The sequence below is a fragment of the Silene latifolia genome, chromosome 4 (assembly GCF_048544455.1).
Source record: "Silene latifolia isolate original U9 population chromosome 4, ASM4854445v1, whole genome shotgun sequence".
Taxonomy (NCBI): Eukaryota; Viridiplantae; Streptophyta; class Magnoliopsida; order Caryophyllales; family Caryophyllaceae; genus Silene; species Silene latifolia.
The window spans coordinates 80,122,783-80,128,781 of record NC_133529.1 but is presented as its reverse complement, the minus strand read 5'-3'; positions in this window follow the sequence as shown (position 1 = coordinate 80,128,781).

Here is a 5,999-nt window from a genome sequence, read left to right as displayed (position 1 = left end):
GATAATCACATTTGTCGTTCGAGTTTTTAAATCTAAAAACTCCCTTTTATACCTTGTTACATCCAAACGGGTTGTAGAGACAATATTGAACCCCGTTTAAGTGAACTCGGATTAACATGGTATTCGCCCATAGTCACTTGTATGAGGTGACGTCTCGAAGTGACTAGAGTGTGATGCGATTGATGGCAAGTTCAAGTGCCATAGAGTAATGTGAGATGACTAGTCGATCACATAGGCAGACTGTTAGGAACACTTTGTCGGGTAGTGACCGCTTATAGAGTTCTGGCAAATTTATATAGCCTGGTCGTGGCGAGAGCTACTATAGTATTATAATGAGTCGATTCTTTTGACTAAAGACTGTTCGCCTAAGATGGCACAGTTTCATATTAGCTTTGATTTATGTTACTACGACCTTCGTAAATGGGGTCAAATGGGCATATTTTGGGTTATGATGACTGTGGCTAGTCGAAGGGAATAGTGCGATAGGAATTGTCCACCCCCTTGTCAGGGTTAAAACAATATCTCAGGGCCACTCGAGGAGTAATGAACTGAAAATGCGTGGCCAAGCTCGGAAGGTTTCTATGGTAGAAAATTCCGGTCAATCAGTTATTCTCCAGATCGAGGAAACCACTCTCGATATGATAACTTGCAAGTACGACCCGAAAGACACCTTGCATTGAGTGGGAGATAGTAATAGGACAAGAGAATTGGTGACGCACACTTGTCGAGGACAAGTGGGAGATTGTTGGAATATGTGTCCTCCGACAATAATGCGATCACAATTGTCGATCATATTGATCACATGTTTAAATCTCATTTTAAGAATACGTAAGGGATGATTCATTTAATAGTCAACTGATCAACATGAATCGGTAACGACTGGCTTGCTAGAGTTTGACGTTACTGTCGTGGGACGGTGGTGGTCAGTTGATCCCTTAAGGTCACACCTAAAGGATGATGCCCTTATCTGTAAAGTTGATTAATTGTATGACGATACAAGTTGATCAATTCCTTAAAATTGAACAATTCATTTGTGAGAGAGAATATTGATATCTTATTATAATGGGATTAAATAAGATTTTTTTTAGTAATTGAAATATTTTATTACTAAAATTGTTTATTGTTTGTGAAACAATAGAGATGATAATGAATGGTTAATTATAATTACAAGATGTTGTGAATTATAATTAAATGACCCATTTTATTTATGTGATCAAGTATCACTAGTCAATATGTTGAATGTAATTTAATTAATTTATAAAATGATATTTATGTGATAAATGTGCATTAAAATTAATTAATAACATGTAGCATTCTACATGTGACATATTGTGTGACAAGTGACAAATTGACAAAATAATATGGAGGTCCATTTTATCTCATGTGACCGAAATATCGGAGGTAGTATGGGTGAGTGGGTGTTTTATTTAATGGATGAATAAAACACTATGATTACCTATAATGTAGGGTAGTCTTACACCTACTTTACTTAATAAGAACAAAACTAAAAGAAAAACCATGCATTGGTCATATAATACTCCCTCCACCGGTTTTGTAAGGAGAGTAGAGAGAATTTTATTCTCTTAATTCACTTGTATTCATTTACATGCAAAGGTCTCTCTCTCTCACATACTCATCCTTTTCTTCATCAAAAACTTGAGATTTTTGATTCAAATTGTTCATAAAAGATTACTAAAATTATTAATGTAATATATGAGTGTTAGTAATCAATTTTAAGGTAAACTACTAAACTAATATCTAGCTAATATTATTTAGTGGGGATAAGGAATAATCTTGGGTGCAATCAAGAGGAGAATCTCTACTTTGGGATTTTTGGATGATCATCCTAATATTCATTATAGCTCAAGAATTAACAAGTAGGAGATCTTGTTGGTGCCCATAATAGCCGAAATATTCATATGGTATGAAGCGATTTTTCTTATTATTTTTCTAGTTTTGCATGCATAAGATCTTTAAGTTTTTATGACTAAAATTTTAAACCAAAATATGTGATATTTAAAATATGTTTTCTAACAATTAAGTCACGTCGTTTTGTTGTGGTCGTATTTTGAATTTTTTACCTGCTTATGGCCGAATTGGCGAAAAATTGCCTTTTGAGCTGTGAGAAATACCCAGTTGTGTCGGGAATTTTTGTTGTTTATTTGCGGGCCTTGTGTGGGCCTTGAGGTGTTGGGTGGTTTTTTGAAATTTTTGTTGTTGTTTTGACTCGTCTTTTGCTTGAAAAGAAGGGCAAGTCGTTTTTTTTTGTTCGATTTTTGTCAAGTGTTTTTGTTGGTTGGGTTTGGGCGGGTTTGCCCTTGTTCTGTTTTGCATTGCCAGGTGGTTTGTTTTTTTTTTATTTGTCCATTTTGTGCCGTCGTAATGCCGAAATTTCGGCTGACGTTTTTTGTTTTGTCCCGATTGCAGGGGAGTGTTTTGGGCCCACTAGGTCCGTTGCCGAGACTTTAGAGGTCTTGTTTGGGACTGGGCCGGTTAGTACTCCGGCGAGTGTGCCCGAGATAGTGGTAGAGGACGCTTCCAAGGAGGAGGAGCCTACTGAGGAGGCTACTAGGGCCGAGAGAGCTACGGGGCCCGTCAGGAGGCTGTTGCTGGGGCCGTTGGTGCTGAGGGAGCCACGGGAGCTCGGGAGGAGCCTGCTGTTGAGGCTGTTGGTGCTGGGAGGGCTCAGACGGGGTCTGAGGCTGGTACCTCTGGGAGGAGGGTTTGAGCCACTAGGAGGAGGGGTCCTCGGCCTACTAGACGGGAGCTTCAGAACTTTGCTAGGGTCGTTAAGAGGCCTTCTCCCCATCGGGTGGAGTCTCGTGGGGGGAAGAGACGGAGAGTGGAAACGGACGCGGATGATGCCTTTGTCGCGAACTGGGATGCTAGACGGGTTACGGCTGCGCGGGTGTTGAACCTACGGGCGGAGCCTGCTTGGGCTGAGGGCTTTGACGGTAGCCAACTGTTGTTGCGGATAGACACTCATATCTTCTACCCTGCACACGAGGGCTTGGTGAGTTTTTGCCGTTTTGTTGAGTTTTTGCTGTTTTGTTGTTTCAGAGCTGAATAGGTATTCTGATGCTGTTTGTTTCCTAATTTCAGGAGATTGCTACCATGAGGACTTTCTCAGGCTTCTCGACTTGCCTGGGTTTTTACGACGTTCTCCGAGCCGGTACGAGGGCATTGATAGAGAGGTCGGCTATGGGGCCGTTAGTGGTTGCTTGGCGCGAGATTCACAGGGCTGCGATAAGGTCGAACCTGTGTCTGATTCGTGCCATGTTGGACCGTTACTGGGATACGACATCATCGTTCCACATGGAGTTCGGGGAGGTTGGTGTCACCTTGGAGGACTTTGCCATGATATCGGGCCTTCCCTGTGGCGAGACGCCTGTTGAGTTCCTGGAGACGCCGGAGAGAGTGTCTTCTGCCGTGGTTACATCATTGATCGGCAAGGTTTTGCCTGCGCCTACTGACATCAATCCTTTCCTGATTGTGAACTCCTACGTGAGGTACCACTTCAGGGGGAGAGTGGCGGGCTTCGTTCCGGCACCGTTGAGGAGTTCAGAGGCAGAGGCTGACGCTGAGGAGACGCGGTTGTGGTTGTGGTACTTCTTGGGTACCACGTACTTTTGTGACAAGGGTGAGCGCTTGTCGACCAAGGTACTTCCTCTGCTTGCTGACCTGGACGCCTTGGGTCAGTTTGACTGGGTGACGCCGGCTTTGGCGAGTTTTACCCGGTACCTGCACGCTCCAGTTCATCCGAAGGTGATGGGGGATGGGAGTTCTTTCGCTTTGGTTGGTCCCGGCCTCATCTTGGAGGTACGAGCATTTTTGTGGGTTTTGTTTTGATTTTGATTTTGATTTTTAGTTGAGTTTTTTTTATTGATTTTTGAGTTTTGGCAATTTTGAAAAATTGGCTGATTTGTGGTTGTTGTGTTTTGTTACAGGCTTGGTTGTTTGCTTACTTCGTCCCCCTGCTCCCGAGGACGACTGGTGACGTGCCTTCGGCTTACCCTGCCGTGAGGGGTTGGACGGTGGCTCGGAAGAAGTCGACCAAGTTGACTTACAAGGACTGCAGGCGTCAAGTGAATGCCCTAAGGGTTGGTGACGTAAGTCGTTGCTTCTTATCTCTTTTGTTTTGTAGAAACGGATAGAGAAAGGATGACTAGGTAGCCTAGAAAGCCCCCAGTTTGTTGATTAGCTTTGACTTAAGTGCAGTTCGTCGGGTGGCCTTGGGAGCACTACACAGGCGTACCGGCTGCTGTCAGGGAACGTCTACGACCTCGCAGTTCCCAGCGCTTGTACCTCGAGACGGCGATCGAGCCGGTTTGGTACCTGGGCGAGCGTTTAGCTCGTCAGTGTTTTAGCGAGACCTTTGTGGTGCCGGTCGACCCGCCTAGGGTGTTGTTCCAGTAGTCGACACCCGATGAGGTTGAGGAGCACCTTCACGGCCGTGGAGGTGAGGAGCTGTTGTTACGGGAGGCTGACTACAACACCTTTCGCTTGTCGAGGCTTGCCTGGTACCCGATTCAGGTATGTTTTCCTTTGTTCTTCGTTTTCATTGCCTCTTTTTGTGCTTTGGCGGAAGGGTTTATTACTTTTGACGCAGATTCCTGTTGCATTGCAGGGTGTCGACGCGCTCATGAGGACCCAGCCCCCAGCTTTCCCGACACAGACCACTTTTCAGGGGCCGGGTGGTGAGGAGCTACAGCTGCGTCTGCCAGAGCCCGCGGCTGTTGAGGTGCCCGACGCTGCCATTGAGTGGTGGTTGACAGTTCTGATGGTGAGTTTCTGATGGTGAGTTTCTGATTTGAATACTCCTCCTTGTTTGTATTTTACCTCGCATTCTTGTTGTGTTGAAGGACTTTTCTTGTTGTAGGTGTTGACCGCTAGTCATCAGGCGTTGTGGCGGATGGCTAACCGGTGGAGGGCACTTGCTGGTGACGTGGCGGCGAGGGAGTCTCGGCTTGCACATGTGTTTTTTGTTGGTTGTTTTGTGTATTTTTTTGTTGCAGTTCACGTTTACATCTTAATGACATGTATTGTGTTTTGTAGGGAAATGCGGATCCGACGGAGCATGCTCGGGTCCATGATGAGTTGGACGCAATGAGGTCGACGAACCTCGCACGGGAGCTGCGGATCATCTGTCGGGACTAGGATTGAGACGTCGTAAGGACGGGTTGCGGAGCCGAGATGCGGAGATTGCCTCTATTAGGGTCCGTGTCTGCTTTGTCCGCGACTCCTCGTGAGACCGAGACTCGTCCAACGGGAGGTGCTGAGTAGTTGTATTTGTTTGTCCGTGTTTTGGACTTTTGTTTGTACATATTTACATTTTACGTGAGGCGGTTTGTATATATGTGTTTTTGGATTGTCGTTTATTTTGTTTTGGCTTTTTTTAATGTTGTGTTTCGGAGAAGCATTCTGAAACACGGTCAGCTGCTAGTTCCCTTTTGTTTGCATTTGTTCCTACATCGTTAGTGTAGAAAACAAGCAACAGGTAGCACGTATGCATAAACGTAAACACGCAAAAGCATTTGACAAAAATAACCACGATGACTAGAAGTTAAAATTTGAATTTCGGATAGAAATTTTGAAAATTCCGCGACATGTCGTCGAATTTTTTGGTTTTTTCAAATGAAATTGTTTTGAAATTTTGAGCAATTAACTCGTGTTTGAATTAAATTGCATCGAATTTTGCCGAAAATTGATCTGTAACTTGAAAAAACTAAAACTCAAACCGTAATGGATGAATTTCAAGAGGGATTTTTACGAGTGTCTTTGATTTGATTTTTGTGAGATCAAGACTTGGATTTGCAAGAGCTTGAATTTTGAAGGAAATTGACGTCGTGTTATCAATTTTCGTTTTTGTGGAAAAATGCGAAAAAGCGAAAAATTTTCAAAATTTTCGACTGACATGGAAACGATCCGTCGCTGATCGGGCCAACAAGCCCTTCCCCCTAAAAAAGAGAAAAATCCGTATGTTTAAAGCTGCGTCATGG